The sequence below is a fragment of the Taudactylus pleione genome, unplaced genomic scaffold (assembly GCF_031769625.1).
Source record: "Taudactylus pleione unplaced genomic scaffold, aTauple2 ptg000437l, whole genome shotgun sequence".
NCBI classification, from domain to species: domain Eukaryota; kingdom Metazoa; phylum Chordata; class Amphibia; order Anura; family Myobatrachidae; genus Taudactylus; species Taudactylus pleione.
Window position 1 is genome coordinate 1,284,327 of NW_028284839.1, and position 22,764 is coordinate 1,307,090.

Here is a 22,764-nt window from a genome sequence, read left to right on the forward strand (position 1 = left end):
TACACATCTCTAAATATAAACAACTGTATGCACATAATGTAGCTGCATGGTGCTGACAAATAAGGTTTTCAGCTGCACCCTGGCTGTTCTTATGGTTAGTGTTCCTTTAAAAGAGGAACTTTGATATTTTGGATAGTGCAAGTTTCATACAATAACCTGTGAGAAAAACAAAATTCTCTTGTACAGTAAAATGGTTATCGGGTAATCATAGTCTGAGAATACAGTACATGGCTCAATCCCCAGATCTATGATTGGAAATAATGTCTACATTCAATATTGTTTCTAGTATTTTCTATATATCCTTTCCAATTCTCACCTCTCTCATGATGTAATCTTCCACAGGATATATGTCAGTGTTATGCTGTTCATTTATCTATATTTTACCGAGGAGACATCTTGACAAATCAGGGAGAAGATTGATTATATTTATCAGTTCGAAGAAAAGCCTGGCGCAAAACTGCAGATTACAAGAAAATTGTGTTTCTTGTATTATATATTTATTGTTACATGTCAAGAATTTTACTAAGCAAGCTGCTGACGTCTGTGTTATTTATCGTATATATATCTCTTCTTTGACCTTTAATAACCACCCTTGCTACAAACTGTTTACCTCAATAGCATTTTATATAAACCATTGGTACTAGGCTCAAGAAAACATGGAGTATTGTTTTATTAGACATTGACTGCCTGTGGTAATTCCAGCAAAATCTGATTATGGGTTGGATTCAAAGATGGAGGTAATTGTAGAGTCTCACACAAATAGCTGTGCAAATCCATCCATCTAAATTCAAATGCAACAGGAGGTGTCTGTAGAAAATAATTACCTCCTTGCTGCATATGTGATCCCAAGATTCCAGAATCCGGGATCAACATCACAACCACTGAGACCATCAGTGAAGATGGTTGCTCTTTTGGCCAGGCTACGGTAGCTGAAGCTGCTGCAGCCTGACCGGGTCCTGGAAGCTTGAGACCAGGAAATCTGCATCCACTAACAAGACCCTGGCCTTGTCTGTCCTAGAAAACTGGGGCAATGCCCCCCGTTTCTGGTAGGATGCCCAGGAATGCCCCCGCTCTGCCTCCAAAACGTCACAGCCTGTCAATCAAGCTGTGGCTTGGAGGCACTGCCAGTATGCTCACAGATGGAGGGCTGCACATGCACAGTCATCTAACAATTAGAGATGAGTGGGTTCGGTTCCCAGAGAACCGAACCCACCCGAATTTACCATTTCCGAGTCGGATCCAAGCTGACTCGGAGGTTCCCACCTTACTCGGTTCTTGAAACTGAGGCAAAACCATAGAGACGGAAATCTTGCAGTTTGCGAGCTTTCGTCTCTATGATCAATGTAGTATATAGGGACTATGAGACAGATGCCATTTCACTCCATCTGTGGAGACTGAACAGGGAGGGTGGGTAGTGTAGGGCTGGGAGAGGTGCTGGTGCTATCTGCTGTGTCCTGGGCTGGTGCTGATCCATTCTGGTATCTGGTCACGGTGCTGTCACTGTCACTCTGCTGTCTGCTGATCCATTCTGGTCTCTGGTCATGGTACTGTCACTATTACTGTGCTGTCTGTGCTGATCCATTCTGGTCTCTGGTCATGGTGCTGTCACTATCACTGTGCTGTCCCCTGATAAATCAGGATTGTCTGCTGTGTCCTGGGCTTGTGCTGTGTTCATCTCTGGGCCAAAGTTCTGGACTCCAAGAAAAAAAATGTAAAACAAAAATCAAAGTATCTTTTTTATATTTTTCCGTGTGTGGGTGTAAGGCTTAACCACAGTAGCGCACAAGAGCCAGCCAGTGCTGCCCGACTCCAGTCGTGCTCAATCAAAAAAACTAACAACACAAGTGTCTTATATAGTTTTAGTTTCTTCTTCTGTGTGTGCGTGTGTGTTTGGCTTAACCACATTAGCGCACAAGATCCAGCAACTCCAGTTGTGCTCAATCAAAAAAAATCAATGAAGGTGTCTTACATATTTTTTTCTTCTGTGTGCTCGTGGGTGTTAGGCTGAACCACAGTTGCGCACAATATCCAGCGACTCCAGACGTGCTCAATAAAAAAAAAAACAATTAAAGTGTCATATATTTTTTTCTTCTGTGTGCTCGTGGGTGTTAGGCTTAACCACAGTTGCGCACAAGATTCAGCGACTCCAGTCGTGCTAAATAAAAAAAAAACAACAATACAAGTGTCTTATATATTTTTTACTTCTGTGTGCTCGTGGGTGTTAGACTGAACCACAGTAGCACACAAGATCCAGCGACTCCACTCGTGCTCAATAAAAAAAAAACAATTAAAGTGTCATATTTGTTTCTTCTGTGTGCTCGTGGATGTTAGGCTTAACCGCAGTAATGCACAAGAGCCAGCCAGCAACACAAGTTGCAACCTTGTGCTGCCTGACTACAGTCATGCTCCAAAAAAACCTCTGGGGCCAAGATCTTCTGGAGCTGACAAAAAATAAAAATCATTATTTGTCTTTTTTCTAATATTTTTTTGTGTGCGCACGACTGCACGTGTGTGAATTTTGTAACCGCACCTTGGCTACACTATTGGTGATTGTGACACTGCTTCTAGACTGCAGAAAAAATATGGAGGGCTGTCACATGACAGGAGAGCAAGGCCAAGAACCACATGTTATAGCTGCCGCCAGCAGTGCAAGGCTGTCAACTTCCTCAACCTCTAGGAAGGCCCATGCCCCAGGGCTTAAGTCACACCATCGATATGGTAATGCAAGTGTTACTGAAATTAAGAAAGAAAAATTGAAAGGAAATTTGCCTTTAGATAAACAAAAAATTGGCAATATGCCATTCACTACACGAAGTGTCAAGGAAAGGATAAGCTCTTGGCCTTCTTTCTTTATGAAGACTGCTGATTCTGATAGCCCTTCTGCTTGTAGTAGTAGTGGTGGTGGTCCAATTAAAAATGTGGAAATTGTTAAGACAGCTCCGGAAAAACCAACTGTGTTCCCTGAGAAATCGAAATCACAAATACCCGAGGAGAGTGCAAGTGTGTCCGCGGGTGCCATGTGTGAGCCCGAACCTAAATACTAGTGTACTAGAGGATCCTCCAAGTTCCAACATTTGTGTAGTCATTGAGGATGCTTCTGTGGAATTGCACATGGAGGAGGAGGATATTTTGGTGGATGAAGGTGCTAAGGATGATGAGGATATTGATGATGAAGATGTTGGTGATGAGGATGTTGATGCCAAGGATGTCCTTTGTATAAGTAAGACAATAGCTGTTGCCCATGGTTTGAAAAAGCCAAAGCCCATTGTTGTCATGCTGGGACAAAAGACAAAAAAATCTACTTCTCACGTGTGAAATTATTTCCAATCCGATCTGGACAGCAGTTGTCAAGCCATATGTGCCCATTGCCATGCAAGAGTGAGTAGAGGGAGGGACCTAAACCACCTAGGAACCTCCTCCTTGTTACATCACTTGGAGCGCATTCATCAAATATCAAAGTGTATGTCGCCAAGTTCCAAAACTCAAAACATAACAAGTCCAGTGTCACCTACCTGCTCCCTCTATGTGGGATCCAAGCGCCTTCCATCTCCGACACCAACACCTGCATCATCATCAACTCATTCGTCATCGGAAGTCTTTTAAAAAAACAATTTACTATTAAACAGTCCTTTGATAGAGGAAGTAGGTATGACAGCTGTCACCCAGTTTCACAGCGGATCACTGACGCCATGACGGCTCTGCTAGTATTAGATGGTGAAATAATAAAAAATGAGGATGATAGTGTGGAGGAAGTGCAAAAGGAGGATGAGGGGGAAATTTGTGTCCTATCTGACGCTAATGTGAATGTTGATGATAAGGATGTGGTTTGCGTAAATCAGCCACCAGTGGCAGCAGTTCTTGCTAATGATAAAAAGAAATCTAGAAACCCAACATCTTGGGTGTGGAATTATTTTAATCTAAATTCTGTCAACAGTTGTGAAGGCATCTGTTCCATTTGTAAAGCCATAGTTAGCAGAGGAAGGGACGTTAACCATCTAGGCATCTCCTTCCTGTTATGTCATTTGCAGTAAGTTCATGGAATTTGTTTAACAAAATTATAATTTGTAAATTAATAACAAGCAGTCCAGTATCAGCTACCAGTAGTTTGGACCAGCACATGCAATCTCCACCACCAACACCCTCATCATCAACCTCCTCCTTAATAATTGAAGGTAGCCCTTTCAAAAAATGTTTTGTGGAGGCCCAAACAAACTAAGGAGTTCAGCCACGAAAGTGTCAGTCCTAGTCGCTAAAGTGCTTGGTTTGTTAAACTGTGAATGTCCTTTTTAATATCCCACATAAGAGTGGGTGGGAGGGACAATTCCATCTTGCACCTCTTTCCTTTACATTTTGCACAATTTGGGGCATTGCCGACTGACATTATTATTGCCATCCTGTCTGCCACTGCTGTGTGGCAATGTTTCATAGATGTCCTATATTTTTTTAAACTGCTGTGGTTTGTGCTGCTGCTCTGTTGCTTACTTTAGCCAGCCAGTTCGCTGCAGCCTTTGTCCTGTATTGGTGAAAAATAGTGAAATCAATATTGTGATCTGTGAGGTGGTTAAAAATGCCTAGAAATGCCTGAAAATTATTGTTATTAAGATTAATAATACTGTATGAACAAAAACAGGCCCAAATTATGTGGTTTTATTGTTTATATAATTTTTTGGAAAAAATACAGATCCAAAACCAAAAACAAAACCTAAAAACAAAACACCAAGGAAAAAAATCCAAAACCAGATTCAGATCCAAAACCAGGGGAGATCCAGATCCAAAACCAAAACCAAAACATGGGGGTCGGCGCACATCTCTACTAACAATTGGAGTTGTGCACTAACCATCTGGTCAGCTTACATCTCTGAACCAGGCTTAATGAATACAATATACATCAGCAGATCACATTTGCCAATTTGGTAAGAAAAGTTAATGAAGGACTCTGACAAAAGAAAGTAATGCTACAATATCAGCGCTGCGATTTCCAGATGCCTATCAGCCGATAGGTGACCAAAAATGCAGATCTGCAATAATCTGAACTCACCATTCCTGATAATTTTTTCCGTCAGTAATGGCAAATTGAGAATTTCTCCAATTCCCAGACCTGGTGTCAGCAGAACAGGGATTTGTGGAAATACATCATAGATGTATGGGTCCCAATTATCACCTTTACCCAAGTTATCAGAATGGCAAGGGTCTTACTATATGTCACTTTCATCAGATGCTCAACCCCCATTCCCACTTTCCATTTTTGCAAACAGGCAGGATCATTTTGAAATGAATTTCTGCACTGCCAATATTTTATCCTACTGATGTGACTGTATGTAGGGTTCCAGCAGCCAAACCAGTCATTGCTTCCGACACAACAGGTGTCAGCCATGATGAAATGACATGAATAACATGAATAAAAGGCATATGACAGAGGCTGAATAAGGGAGAATGTGGAATCATAGAAGACCCACAGAAAATGGACAGGAGGAACAGCGAACAGTGTGGTATAGCGCATCATGCCCTCAATAACACGAATTGCAGTGAAAAAAGAAAAATTTATTTTTAGAGACTACTTAGTAATATTAAAACATTCGGCAATTTTCTGAAATAGATCAGCATCTGGTGACTAGCTAACAATTTGTCATATTATGCAATAGAAAGAATTATAAAACAAAACATAATAAAATAAATGTATTATGAAATCTGTTATTATATTTATTTTATAAAATTGTTATGAGCTTTTCTAATAATTTGTTGCTTGAATTATAAAGTGAGGATTAGTACTGTACATGCTCATTTGTTCACTTGTATATGGGAGGAAATATTTTGGCTACTGCTAAACTGCTTAATAAAAGGCCACAAAGATAAAATGCTCCAATTATTCTAAAATGGTTGTGTGCTGAAAAGGGTGGGCTGAAAGTATTATTTACACCATAAATTCTGAAGGACAATCTAAAAGCAAACAGCAATATAAGCTCTAAAATTGCAACTGTGTATACTCATTTTGTTTGCAATAATTACCTAACCTATTGGGCAAATTGAAATCTATATATTTTGGCTGTTCCTTGGTTTGTACATTATCTGCTTTCCTTCTACAGTATGTTATTGATATATTTGCACTAAATTGCTTCTCTATTTTATAGTTGGCTCTGGATCAATAATAGCATTTAAGTAATTTTGAAGAATTTTGTGCAGTAAATGGATAATTCTTCCGCCATGAAGTATCTTTTGAGAAGAAAATTCATTATGTGACTTAAGTGACCAATGCCTGGGAACACCTAGTGCTGTATTTAGGGATAATGCTGCTCTAAATGTATAACTGTGTACCCCACATGGTTTTTCCAATGCTCAATCCTCCAATGCAAAGCAATATGGAAAATATGATCTAGTTTGTATAAAACTAATATTATAAGAGAAAAATAAATAATAGTACTACAATTATTATAATTATCTGTATTATTATTATTATAATTATTATTATAATTATTATTATTATTATTATTATTAATGAAACCAATTATAGGCTGCCCAATGAACAGTACCGCCATAGGCATGTGTATAATCAGTGTATGTAGACCTAAATAGACTCTTAAGTAGAGTTATGATTACGTTTTTTGGGCATTCTTACAAGGTCCTCCTTTTATTTTTAAATTATTATTGGTGATATAGCAGGAGAAATTGTTTTTTTATCATTGCATTTCCTAGGAGCAGGGATCTGCTGCAGGATATCAAGAGACTCTAGATTGATGAGAGAAAAGACCCTTAAGGTGCGTACACACGGTACAATTAAAATGGACGATATGAACGAAAATGATATTGATCATATCATTATCGATCATATCGTGTATTTTTGGTGCCTAACAACCTGTGGTGTGTTGGCACGTATTGACAATATCGTCCATCGCCCATGCATGCAGGCCAATCTGGTCGATATCGACCGGGTTACTATAGGGACAATCGATCGTTGATCGCGGATCGCTATAGTCGTTGGTGAGTTGGTCATCGATCACCCACCACACACGGGAGATCGTACAATGATATTGTTATCTTTGCCAATCGTCCCGTGTGTACGCACCATTACTGTCACCTAACTGTAGCCACAACCTCCACTACATCGCTGAGCTTATCTTACTTCCAACTCTCTTTCACCCTCACTACACTGTCTAGTACTGATGTCTCAACTTTCCAAAGATAACCACTTGCTGTGCACGCATCCAATATATTTACCATTAATCCTCCAAGCTTGGTAAACTATTCTACACTCAGACAGAATCTCCACCAGCCTCCAAAATGTATAATACTCCTTAGAAACCCATCTTTTTATGAAAGCATACCAGTCTCCCATGGCCCTACCTGCCTCTGCCGACATCCTCACTCAAAGGGAGATGTACCAAACCTTGGAGAGGGATAAAGTGGAGAGAGATTAAAAACAGCCAATCAGCTTCTAACTGATCTTTTTCAAATGCAATCTATAACATGACATTTAGGAGCTGATTGGTTGGTACCTTTATTTCTCTCAATGTTATCTCTCTCCAAAGTTTGACACATCTCCCGCTCAGTGTCAACCCACCTTTTGTCTCAGCCTTAGGAGTCTATTTACTTAAGTGCAGGTTTTTAGAAGTGCAGTTTTTGCCTATAGCAACCTATCAGATTCTACTTATCATTTATCGAGCACATTTTATAAGATAATAGCTAGAATCTGATTGGTTGCTATGGGCAACATCTCCACTTCTAAAAACTCTCACTTTAATAAATATACCACCTAGTCCTTAGGTTTTAAGCTTTCATGAGCAGAATCTTCAACTCTTGTCTTCTAATCTGCTTCTATCCTTCACATAAGCTTGCATTTTCTATATTATTGCATTTACAGCATGTTTTTAAATGTTATCTAGTGAGTGGATTTTGCTTGTTGGACCAATACATTGTATAGTATGCTTCATTTTCCCATTTATGCAACAAATCTCATCATCAATGCTTACTCCCAATGGGCGTGGGTGGGTAGTCGGGATTTTTGAAGGAGACCTACTCTCCCAGCAGTCAGGAATATCTCTACAAAATTTGTATTGGCAGAGTAGAAAATATATGGAGCTCAAAAACTACAGGTGTTTGTGGGCCAATTATCATGTTGATAGAGGGCCTGATTCAGCAAGGAACGCAGTTACCTTTACACACGCGTCAATCGGTCAATTGTTGCGTACTGTGCATGCTTATGCACCGCAGTGTGCAAACTAGCCACTGTGATCGGGACAGTGATTGCAGAGGATATGCAGACCCATGGCGGAGTGATTGACAGGAAGTGGGTGGTGACGGAGGGTGGTCGGGTGAACACCACCTGAGGCCTCATAGCGTGCACTGAAGTAAGCAATTCCTGAGTAAGGTCTGGGCTTCATTAACTGTCCGATGTTACCGATTGTTTCGCTATGTTGGCCAAGTATACGGATGTGGGTAAAGGGAAGTGGGCGTAATTACGTCAGACTGTGATCGCAATAGGAATGCAAACATTTACATATCACCGCTGATTTTAGCAACTGCGATGTGTGTATAAAAGCAGAATAGCGATCCTCAGTGAATCAGCCCCAGTGTCCTCATGAGATCAGGCTGTTCACCCTTAAAATAAAAACTGCTGAATCTTTCCAATTTTACATACAATTGTAAAGCAACTTTTTTGCAATATTAGGAATATATTATCTTAGTGTTTTATTAGTAAGTAAAACTGTTTTGTTAATGGTCTTGAAAATAATGAAATAATCCCCAATCAAGTTTTTCAAAATTACTCCGATATTCATTACAATGAATAACATTTTAGTATGTTTGTTTAATAGATCGGTGTCAATATGCTAATGAAACTCAGATATCCATTTTGAATCTGCTGAAAGAAAATAGGAGTATTACTTACAGGGATCCTATAAATCACTATTCAGTATACCAAAATAATAAGCCGTAAACAGCATTATATTCAGCATAGTAAGGTTGGACTCTAATCTCACCCTATAGCTATGCCGCAGGTTATTTGTTGTTAGGCAGGAAATGATGTCTAGTCCTGATGCTTTTCAAACAGGCAAAAATATGGATTTAAAGACCTAAAACTGCTCAATCTTATTATGTTCTTAATCCAGTCTGGATGCTTGGTACGTGGCATATTTTTTATTACCTTGTAATGGGTCTGCCTTTCATTTCAGAAAAAGAATTGTAAATATTATGTTGAAATTTTAATTAAATTAAATGTATACAGAAGGATTAGAGATCAGTGTTAACATTCTAGCATATTGGTCAGCTCACTACTGTATATGTACAGTATTTCAATGTATGGAACTGTCAAACGCTTGCTTTAAGGGTGCATTAAAGTCGCTATAGAGTGGAGTTTCATGTTATCATGTAACCCCTTATGCCTGATGGAGATGAATGTCCTGGCCTAGAACTTAAAATAGGCCCTATTTATTTTTTAATGTTTCTTGCTCTTAAAGTAAAGTGCAGAGTTTGAACACATAAGGGTCAAAAATATAGGTAAAATGTATTTAAAAAAAGACACAATTATGTATATACTAGCAGCATGGGACACTCTTCTTTATGTAGTTGATGATGACATCAGGCACTTTAATGTAGAATTAAAAAACAACAAAATATATTTTCAAAAGAAGTGTTCCCCCCATTCCCCCCTTCCCCCAAAAAAGTGATCTAAGTAGCAGTGCTCATAGTGTGGTTGCATATATTCCTGGGGGTGGGAGGAAGTGGGGGTGTCGAAAAATTCAGACTGGTTAGTAGTGGTTAGACTGGGGGTGAGCAATAAGGTCCCTCCAGTTGCTGTTGAACTACAGATCCCAGCATGCGCTGTCACAGTATTAGAAAGGCATAATATTAAAACTATGACAGAGCATGCTGGGATGTGTGGCCCCACTGCAGCTTGAGAGCCACTTTTTGCCCACCCCTGATGTTAGACCCTGTGTGTGGAGTACTGTGGTCTTTGTGTAGTGCAATGAGCTACATTCATATAATGTCATTCATTGACACTATACTTGGACTATGCTTACCCGTTCCAACCCACCTCATTGCACCTCGCTAAGCCTATGTTTGAGCATGTTAATATTATATGCAAAACTGCTTGCAAGCAATTTCATATAAAGTGATGCTGAGATATTTTCAGAGTAAACCAGCAATACACACATGAATGATCTCAGTGTATGTAACAATGGTACAAAAAAGGTATTGTGCCACAAGGTGGCGCTGGATATACAGAAAGAAGGTGATATGAATAATTGAGGATGGTATACAGACAAAATGTATAGAATACTTAGTCCTTTTTAAACAGGCAAATTCTTTCCAACCAATATTCCTCTTGGGGTTTCAGAAGTTCACAACGTTCCCCATATGGTACATATGAAAAAACACATAACATACAAAAAATTCCTGAGTAACAATGTATGCATACTTTTTATCATATAGCAATTTGATGTGAATAAATTCAAATATTTTAATCCAGATGTATTGATGTCCGCGTACCCAAACTCACATGCCAATGTATGATGATATTTGTATCAAGGTATCTTTATCCTCCCTCCCTATGGATTCCCCGCATAATCCACTTAGTGAAAAGAAAGATATTGAAGGGAGGTAAGTGTTGCGTACCCTACTTACATTCAGGGTATGCTGCAACAACTCATAAAGGTTTCTTTTATGCGTAATTCAGTGCTTCATTGGCTAATCGCCATATATGAGTATTCATCCTCACAATCAAAAAGAAAAGAGCAGTGTATATAACAAATGGTAATATTAAATGAAGAAAAAACAGAATAATATAAATGAGAAAAAGCTATATCTACACAAAAAGATGATGACCGGATATAGAGCAATGGAGTCCGGAATCCACCATCTCATATAAGGAGATCACCTGTATGTAATGTCCAAAGAGCAAGAGTCCCTTGTGACCAACGCGTTTCGATCTTCCGCTGCAGATTTTTTTCAATGTATGGGGGACAACTCACATCCGGGCACCTTAAGTACCCTGTATGATTAATCAATAATTAACCCAATTCACTCCTCTCAAATGCATATATATATAAATACCATGACAAACCAGTGGTGAAAGTTTTTGTAATCCACATTCCCCGGTAAGTTATAATGTGCATCCTGTATAACATGGTTACTTCTGGCACGGACCATTCCGGAAATGTCGTTCTTTACAATAGCACATAGCTCCTTTCCCCGCCGTGCTCCACATGTACATGTGCACTGCACATATCCGGAACCATTGCACAATGCTCACACGTCCCCAGGCAATCACTCCGGCAGACGCAGCGTGGGCTTTCTGGATAACTGGAAGTTACGTCTCCAGACTATAACGTTCTTCCGGAAAGCGTAATGGGAAAGAGCCCCAGTGGTTTAGTGGTCCTTTAACACGGTATCCATAGTGGAGACCTAATAATTAATAGAACCTCCCATGAATATAAAAAAGCAATAAGAACAATAAATACAGAAAATATGTAAATAAAATAGTTTGTATGAATAAAAAAATTCACATGGTTAAAAAACACATAAATCAAATACATCTCATATAAAATCAATAAATATGTGCCAAACATATATAACAAGCTTCTAAAATCTTAATATATAAAGACATATAAGAAAACCTTTTATAAAAACCATTTTATTTCAAAATCTTGGTTAATACCACAAGGAACCAGGGTTTTATATTTATAGATAATCTTCATGGCTCCCATGTTATCATTAGACCTAACAGATCCTTTGATTAGTTTTAAACCCAAGAAGTTTTTGATGTCATCTGTGGAACAGTGGTGTGTAGTTTTAAAATGGGCTGACAGAGAATGAGACTCTAAACCTTTTTTTTGATATTTCGGAGATGTTCTCCAAAATGGGTTTTGAGATTTCTCGTGGTACGCCCAATTTAGAACAGTCCACAGCTACATTCTATAGCATAAATAAGGTTTTTAGAGTTACATGTAATAAAATCAGATATTTCAAATTCCTGTCCATTTATAATATTCGTTGTGAGCCCGAACATAAGCTGCATCTATGAAAACCCACTGATTTATTAGTGATTTGGACCTTATCTGACTTTAAATATGCACTTTTAACCAATTTTGTTCTGAGGTTGGCTGCCTTTCTGTAAATGTGAACTGGTTTAGACTGGATGATATTTCCCAAAATAGGGTCCCTCTTCAATATGGACCAGTGTTTTTTGAAGGCTTTTTCAAACTCCCTGTACTGGGAGTTAAAATCTGAGACAAATGCCTATTGGAATTTGTCATCTTTAATATTTTTAGGTTTATTAATCAATAATTTGTTCTGATCAATTTATGCCATTAATTTAAGTTCCTCTAAAACATGGTCTTCTTTATAGCTGCTTGCTATAAAAGCATCCTTCATTTTATTGTCTTGTTCATTAAAAGTTTCCAATTTGGAGTCATTTCTCATTATACGTTTAAACTGTCCCCCTGGTAACAAAGTTAGTCATTGTTGGTGGTGGCAATTGCCTGCTTGTATATATGATAGGGAATCAGTTGGTTTTTGATAAGATTTAGTTAAGAGATTTCCTCCTTCCAAATATACCATGACATCTAAAAAGTTAATAATTTCAGTCTGAATATCAAAAATCAATCTGATGTCACAATCATTACAATTAAGTCTAGCACAAAAACTATCTAAAAGTGCCCTCTCCCCTTTCCAGATAAAAAATATATCATCAATGTATCGGCACCAGAGCACTAGGTTTGCTCCTTGGGGGTTATGATTCCAAATGTTAAGATCTTCCCGTACCCCCATAAAAATATTTGCATAACTTGGGGCAAACCTAGTGCCCATTGTGGTGCCGACCTTCTGCAAATAAAAATCATCCTTAAAAATAAAATAATTACATCTTAAAATGAAATTAATACCTTGTATTAAAAAATCCTGTAAACCTACATCCATATTAGAACCCCGTAGTGTAAGTTTAACATCCTCCACATCCTGATCATGTTTAATTATGGTGTAGAGGGAGCTGACATCTGCACTTACCATTTTGTAGTCACATTCCCATTCTAAATTTTGAATTTTATTTAAAAAATCCCTGGTATCTTTAAGATGTGATTTATTTAAAAGGACGAAAGGTTGTAAGTGAAAATCAATAAATTCGGACAGGTTAGCCATAACCAAATCAGCACCAGATACGATTGATCTCCCTGGAGGGTTGGTAGGATCTGTATGTATTTTAGGTAATACATAGATAACTGTTATTATAGGTTTATCTGTGATCAAAAATTTAGATTCCATATTAGTTAATACTCCCCTGTTAACATATGTGTTCACCAGAGTTTTTAGGTCCTTTAAAAAGCTTTCCGTGGGGTCTTTTCTCAACTTTTTAATATGTATGGACATCATTTAGTTGTCTGATCCCCTCTTTTTTGTAATCTATTGTATCCATAAGGACAATGCTGCCCCCCTTAACAGCAGGTTTAATGATATTTTTTTCATTTTCACTAAGTTCTTTTAATGCAACCCTCTCTCCATAGTTTCAATTAAATGTAATTTTCTTAGATGTTATACCCTTTAGATCTTCCAGCACTTGTGCTGAAAAAGTGTTGATAAAACTCCCTTTTAAATGGGATGGAAAAAAGGAAGATTTTGGCGGGAATGAGGACATTGTTCCCGGTTCACTCAATATTTGTGTATCTTCGCTTTCTTTCATAAGAAAAAACTTTTTTTTGTTAATTTTCTTATGTATTTCTGCATGTCAATGTAAAAAGTGAAGTCAGTAATTTTGGCTGATGGAGCATATTTCAGCCCTTTATTAAGGACTGATTCTTCGTTATGGTTCAAAAGGTGTTTGCTTAAATTAAAAATGTTTACTTTACAAATTTGATTATCACATTGTTTGGAATTTAATTCCAGTATTGTAACCAGTGGATTAAATAATTAATTTCTACATAGGCATATAAGTTGTAACACACATATACCCTGTGCTAGGCCCCATTGAGGTTTGAAAAGAGACTGTATTCATATAGTTGCAGTCTTTGCAGAGAATGGTCGAATCACCTTGAGGTCCAACAAGACATAAATTGAGAGGCCTAGCTTGTACCTGTAATTACTATTAGAGAAGTATAATGAGCCATTCGTAGCTTACATGGTGTTATCAGCAGACAGTTAGCCACATTCCATTGTAAGATGTGTAGAGAAGCTAAGTATTATGGGTAACTGTTAGTGATGTCCATATTCTACAGACAAAGGAGTTTTGAAATAGAGTTTATCTCCAGACATACTAGGATACATCATTACTGTATTTCTATGTCTGAGTATATCTTAGTGCTTACAGAGCAAAAGATACATATGGCCAATGCTACGTTCTACCAACTAGTGTAGGTTACCAAGTATGTAACTAATATGGGCTTAATATCTGGAACACCAACACCCATATACTAGGGTATATAAATCAAGACCTAGACAAAGGCTCTTGGCTCGTGCATGGACCTGAGACTGCAGTATATGGTGCCTGCAATGTAAATTGAACTACCTGGGCATTATTGGAATGAGGGCTATCCAGATGAAGATGAAGTACATCTAATGTTGAAGATGATGAACTACCAGTGTCATCTGAATACATAGACAATAGTTGAGTATACAGTATACTTTCTTTGTTAATTGTTTGTTACTTGTAAATAAAGTGTGTTCATTTGTAGTCACTCAAATGGTCACGTGTGTGTACTATTAATTTAGAACAGAACAAAACCCACCATTATGCAAGTATAGGTCCGCTTTCATGAACCTTATTTCTCTTTTTCTGGGGTTTCTGTTTCTTTTGTCTTCCCCCACCCCCGTTTGCCTCTTTTTTTCCATTTAGTTAGAACCTGTATTTCTTCCTCTCCTTTCCGTCTCCTAAAACACATTTTCTGAGGGTAGATATAGGTAGATCTAGTACAGGGTCAAATCTATTATAACCAGGAGTAATGGGATATTTATCCTTATATGTTCGGTTTTCCCAATTTTCACTCTGATTTCTCCACCAGTTGTCTGTCCCCCTCCTTTTCTGGTGTGGTTTACTCTTATCTAATTGATGGTACCTACCTTTATTGTAGGTATTTCTCCTATCATACATTTGTGGTGTTTTGAAGTTATTCATAACCTCTTTGTCTTTATAATGTCGACTATCTACAAATCTGTTTTTATGCCTGATAGGGGGAGATTGAGTAGTCAAAACTAGTATCTAATCATCCCTATTTTTATGATGATGGCTATTCTTATTGTCTAAAATTCCTTCTGAAGTAACTTCATTTTTATCTCTATAGAATTTTTTTAATTTTTTTTGTTCAACTTTCATCACTTTTTGCTCAATTCTCTCTATAAGTTCCTTACATTCCAGTAAATGTGCAAATGGATGAAAAAAAGATTTATTAGTTTCTATAATCATTTCAAGTTCTTTGAATTCAGCTCTTCTTTTTTCTATGATTAGATTGATTAATGAAAATGATGAATGAAACAGTTTTTTTATAATCAAATCCCGCTTATTTCAAAACGATTCGCAAGTAGAGGAGAATGAAGCTTTCTTATTGATCTTTTAGGCCTTTGGGGATGATCTGGTGGGCTATATACTTTTCCAAAGTTGCTATCTCCCACCAGATCTGACTTTCTTTATTGAGGTCCCTTTTTAGTTCATTAATTAGAGTATCGAGATTATCGTCCCGTACTTCTATATTATCTTAGTTGTCTTTGAATAATCAATTAATTCTTGTTTCCCTAAATGAGAACATATTTGTACAAATTGTTAAGCAAGAAATATTATAGATAAATGCATATGAAATGTATCTTATAGTCCACAAATCTAAACAATTATCTTCCACACTTTAGACACTGGACATGCAAAAGGTATCTTTGGAAAAATTATTTGTAATTGGGGGTACCCTACGCCTTACTATGCTATCACTTTAATGGCCACCTCTGGTTACTGTAATATGCAAACTGGGGTGTCTCCACCCAAACCTTTACTATCCTTGCACTTGGCTTGGGATATTCCCCTGATAGACTTTAAATATCATGTAAATGTAAATTTATAAACATCTACTGAATCTCAAGCATTTATATAGTTGCACAACTAACTTCAAAGCACCTGTGGTAACAGATCTTATATTACACTCCAATTCACATAGGGCCTAATTCAGAGATGGACAGTTTTGCACAGCTGAAAGGAAGCGGATGTGCAATACCACCCAATAGAAATGCAGGAAATAGACAACTCCTGGCTGCACCCGCGATCCAAGTGCAGCATCTGTAGACACTACCACAATTCACCATCGTGAAAATCGGTTAGCCTGGCCATTTCCTGGCAGTTTGCAAGGCCAAACAAAATCTGTGTCCACTGACGCAGACCCTGGCCTTGGTAGTGACACGCCCCTGTTTCTGGGAACGCTAGCTAGCCATGTCCCCGCTCTGGCCCACATGTGACGCAGTATGTCTATCATGCTGCAGCTTTGGGGATCAGCGAGCAAGATCACAGGATCCATTCTGCGCACCCCAAAATATTGGATATGTTTGCAAACCATCAAACCATCCCAGATTTAGGCCCATATTCAATAAATGGGATCCAAATAATAAGACTTTATTATGCATGGGATCCTGGGTAGAAATGACTCATGAAACATTACAACTAGCATTGCCATCTCTGTTGTGCACTTTATACAACTATAAGTAGGTTTTACATTATCCTAACCCCCCACCCCCAACATACCTATAGTAAACATTACCATTAACATTTATTTGCATTACATACTGCATGGTAAAACTACAATCAGAATGACAAACACCACTAAAGTGCTACACCAGTGGTTCTCAAACTCGGTTCTCAGGACCCCACACAGGTCACGTTTTCCAGGTCACCAAGCAGGTGCACAGGTGTAGTCATTACTCACTGACACATTTTAAAAGATCCAAGGGTGGAGATAATTATTTCACTTGCAATTCTGTGAGGAGACCTGGAAAACATGTACTGTTTAGGGTCCTGAGGACCAGGTTTGAGAACCTATGTGTTACACTATAAAAACACATTTTGGCCAAGATCTTGTTGGTGCATTTTTGTTTAGTCTTAAGACCTGAGTTTTATTGTGCTTCTCTGGAGCAGTTGTACTGCCATATATTATAGGATGTATCTGATGCCTGAAGGCAGATCCAGTATAATAGTGGACTTGCTAGTGCACACTGAGGACCAAAGTGTGTGTATAAGAGGGCTGCAATGTTCAGCCACCTCTCCTGCAGCTTCTCTGTTTCAGGACCATAGACAGCTCTTTGTCAGGATGATTGCAACTGAAGTGCCTTGTTGCACTTGAATCAATATACCAACAAACTCTTCTGTGGTTTTCTGTAACACTCAGGGCTGACTCATCTCTGCTATTGCATTTCTTACTTTGCATAGGATTCTCATTCTTTTGCTTGCACTCAAATTCTTTGTAACCTATCCTGTGACAATTGCACACTCGAATTTAAACTTTCTGAATTTTTTAATTTTTGTAAAGTATTTACTGCAGTTGTCTCAGCACTCAAATTACAGGGCATGCATTCCTTTGCTCTGATGGCAGTGGCGGGCTGGGCTGGGGGGCAAGGTGCCACCTGCCCCCCGGGCCAGTACAAGTTAAATGATCCAGGGCCACCTGGCTGCTGGAGGCAGACAGAGGATTCTACTTCTCTCCGGCTGCTTGGTGCTATATCATGTGTAATGAAGCTTGGGCCAATAGAAAATGGCTGCCCCCACAGCTGTCTACAAAAACATGGCCGCCGTCAACCAATGGGGAACCAGGTTTTATTTCCCACAGTGTTCACTGCAGAAGGAGAATTTATGCTCCAGCAGCTGCACAGCCACTATGTTGGAAGCAGCACTCATCCTAGTTTACCTACACAGGTACCTTTATATGTCTATACTGTACAGGTACCTTTATACTGTATGTCTATACTGTACAGATACATTTTATGTGTCTATACAGAACGGGTACCTTTATATGTCTATACTGTACATGTACCTTTTATATGTCTATACTGTACAGGTACCTTTATATGTCTATACAGTAAATGTACCTTTATATGTCTATGCAGTACGGGTACCTTTATATGTCTATACTGTACAGGTACCTTTATATGTCTATACAGTACAGGTACCTTTATACTGTATGTCTATACAGTACAGGTACCTTTTATGTGTCTATACAGTACATGTACCTTTTATATGTCTATACTGTACAGGCACCTTTATATGTCTATACAGTACAGGTACCTTTATATGTCTATACTGTACATGTACCTTTATACTGTATGTCTATACTGTACAGGTACCTTTTATGTGTCTATACAGTATGGGTACCTTTATATGTCTCTACTGTACATGTACCTTTACATGTCTATACTGTACATGTACCTTTTATATGTCTAGACTGTACAGGTACCTTTATATGTCTATACAGTACATGTACCTTTATATGTCTATGCAGTACGGGTACCTTTATATATCTATACTGTACAGGTACCTTTATATGTCTATACAGTACATGTACCTTTATATGTCTATGCAGTATGGGTACCTTTATATGTCTATACAGTACAGGTACCTTTATACTGTATGTCTATACTGTGCAGGTACCTTTTATGTGTCTATACAGTACAGGTACCTTTATATGTCTATACTGTACATGTACCTTTATATGTCTACACTGTACATGTACCTTTATATGTCTATGCAGTACAGGTACCTTTATATGTCTATGCAGTACGGGTACCTTTATATGTCTATACTGTACAGGTACCTTTATATGTCTATACAGTACAGGTACCTTTATACTGTATGTCTATACTGTACAGGTACCTTTTATGTGTCTATACAGTACATGTACCTTTTATATGTCTATACTGTACAGGTACCTTTATATGTCTATACAGTACAGGTACCTTTATATGTCTATACTGTACAGGTACCTTTATACTGTATGTCTATACTGTACAGGTACCTTTTATGTGTCTATACAGTATGGGTACCTTTATATGTCTCTACTGTACATGTACCTTTACATGTCTATACTGTACATGTACCTTTTATATGTCTATACTGTACAGGTACCTTTATATGTCTATACAGTACATGTACCTTTATATGTCTATGCAGTACGGGTACCTTTATATATCTATCCTGTACAGGTACCTTTATATGTCTATACAGTACATGTACCTTTATATGTCTATGCAGTATGGGTACCTTTATATGTCTATACAGTACAGGTACCTTTATACTGTATGTCTATACTGTGCAGGTACCTTTTATGTGTCTATACAGTACAGGTACCTTTATATGTCTATACTGTACATGTACCTTTATATGTCTATACAGTACAGGTACCTTTATACTGTATGTCTATACTGTACAGGTACCTTTTATGTGTCTATACAGTACATGTACCTTTTATATGTCTATACAGTACAGGTACCTTTTATATGTCTATACAGTACAGGTACCTCTATATGTCTATACAGTACAGGTACCTTTTATATGTCTATACAGTACATATACCTTTATATGTCTATACTGTACAGGTACCTTTATATGTCTATACTGTACAGGTACCTTTATATGTCTATACTGTACAGGTACCTTTATATGTCTACAGTACAGGTACCTTTTATATGTCTATACAGTACAGGTACCTCTATATGTCTATACAGTACAGGTACCTTTTATATGTCTATACAGTACATATACCTTTATATGTCTATACTGTACAGGTACCTTTATATGTCTATACTGTACAGGTACCTTTATATGTCTATACAGTACAGGTACCTTTATACTGTATGTCTATACTGTACAGGTACCTTTTATGTGTCTATACAGTACATGTACCTTTTATATGTCTATACTGTACAGGTAACTTTATATGTCTATACAGTACAGGTACCTTTATATGTCTATACTGTACAGGTACCTTTATACTGTATGTCTATACTGTACAGGTACCTTTTATGTGTCTATACAGTATGGGTACCTTTATATGTCTCTACTGTACATGTACCTTTACATGTCTATACTGTACATGTACCTTTTATATGTCTATACTGTACAGGTACCTTTATATGTCTATACAGTACATGTACCTTTATATGTCTATGCAGTACGGGTACCTTTATATATCTATACTGTACAGGTACCTTTATATGTCTATACAGTACATGTACCTTTATATGTCTATGCAGTATGGGTACCTTTATATGTCTATACAGTACAGGTACCTTTATACTGTATGTCTATACTGTGCAGGTACCTTTTATGTGTCTGTACAGTACAGGTACCTTTATATGTCTATACTGTACATGTACCTTTATATGTCTATACTGTACATATACCTTTTATATGTCTATACTGTACAGGTACCTTTATATGTCTATACAGTACATGTACCTTTATATGTCTATGCAGTACAGGTACCTTTATATTTCTATACTGTACAGGTACCTTTATATGTCTACAGTACAGGTAACTTTTATATGTCTATACAGTACAGGTACCTTTATATGTCTATACAGTACAGGTACCTTTTATATGTCTATACAGTACATATTCCTTTATATGTCTATACTGTACAGGTACCTTTATATGTCTATACTGTACAGGTACCTTTATATGTCTATGCAGTACGGGTACCTTTATATATCTATACTGTACAGGTACCTTTATATGTCTATACAGTACATGTACCTTTATATGTCTATGCAGTACGGGTACCTTTATATGTCTATACAGTACAGGTACCTTTATACTGTATGTCTATACTGTGCAGGTACCTTTTATGTGTCTATACAGTACAGGTACCTTTATATGTCTATACTGTACATGTACCTTTATATGTCTATACTGTACAGGTACCTTTATACTGTATGTCTATACTGTACAGATACATTTTATGTGTCTATACAGAACGGTTACCTTTATATGTCTATACTGTACAGGTACCTTTTATATGTCTATACTGTACAGGTACCTTTATATGTCTATACAGTACATGTACCTTTATATGTCTATGCAGTACAGGTACCTTTATATGTCTATACTGTACAGGTACCTTTATATGTCTATGCAGTACATGTACCTTTATATGTCTATGCAGTACGGGTACCTTTATATGTCTATACTGTACAGGTACCTTTATATGTCTACAGTACAGGTACCTTTTATATGTCTATACAGTACAGGTACCTTTATATGTCTATACAGTACAGGTACCTTTTATATGTCTATACAGTACATATACCTTTATATGTCTATACTGTACAGGTACCTTTATATGTCTATACTGTACAGGTACCTTTATATGTCTATACAATACAGGTACCTTTTATATGTCTATACAGTACATGCTTTTCTATCTAAACTATGTTTGAATAAGTCAGGGTGCTCTCATTGGACATCACCACTATGATCCTTTACTATCAATTTTGTCACTAAGTGTACTTGAAAAATTAATTACATTTTATTACATGTGCCTAGTTTTCATTCCTTTGGATTTGCTAAGTGTGACCTTAGATGTTCTTGCCTGGTCAGTGTATATACTGCTTGCACACTGGAGCTAGACATCATTGTCCAACTACTACCATACCAGGTTGTCTAGGTTGATTTTTTATGTCCTGCTGTTAATAATTTCCATGGCACAGTTGTTGAGTGTATATGCTCATTATATATACATATATCCCTGTTGCTTTGAAACGAACAGTGGGTCTAATTCAGCACAGATTGCAAGTGCGTTGAAACACGTAGTTGGACGATTTTTGTGATCTGCGCATGCGTAAAAGATGCAGTATGCAGACCCTGTACTCGGTGATTGACAGGAAGTGCTGTTTGGGGGTGGTCGTGCGAAAGCAGGTGTATCAGTGCATTCGAACGCCGCTGCAGGGGCATGCATAGATTATTTACAGTGGGATGCAATCGGGAAGCCGACTGCATAAATACCGGCAGCCGGCTTCCCGATTGTCTTATCCCGGCAAGGGTGAAATGCCGGGTGTCTAGATGTATACTCCCGCATTTCCCCGACGCCGGGAGACCGGCGCCCGGCATCACGATCGAAGTGATGCCGGGTGCCGCGAGTGGACAGCCGCGGGGGGGGGTTTAGGTTTAGGGCTCCCGGGGGGGACTTAGGGTTAGGCACCCCCCTGGGAGGGTTAGGGTTAGGCTAGGGGGAGGAAGGGTTAGGGTTAGGCACCCCCAGGGGGGATAAGGGTTAGGCACTTGGGGGGGAAGTTAGGGTTAGGCACCCCTAAGGAGGGTTAGGGTTAGGGGGGTTAGGTTAGTAGATACTTATCTATCCACGATTGGGATTTCCAGCGCTGTCGGGCTTCCGTTGCGTCGCACTCTGCTTCTGTCGGGCTGCCTCTGACGGGAATCCAACTGCCGGCCATGCGGCCGACGGTATTTCATACCAATTCCTTTACAGTAAACCCATATGTAGCCTAAATACTCACTGCGTGCAGGAAGTGTAGCAATTCCTGCGGGAGGGTCATGTCAAGCACTATTCTGCGTCTTGGGCCGTATTCAACTGGCGGCGAAAAACTGAGATCGGCAAAAAGTTCTCACCGGTGATGTCATTTCGCCAGGCAGGAACTTTTCCCTGTATTCAATTCCATAGACTTTTACCAGCGGGAAAGATTCGCCTCTAAAAGGAGGTGGCAAAAAGTGCAGAATTGGGGGTTTGTGGTGCAAAGTTGCGGGGACACATCTGCAGCCTTGGGACAGTACCCCTAAGGTAAACTGCGTCAAAAAAAGTAAAAAAAAAA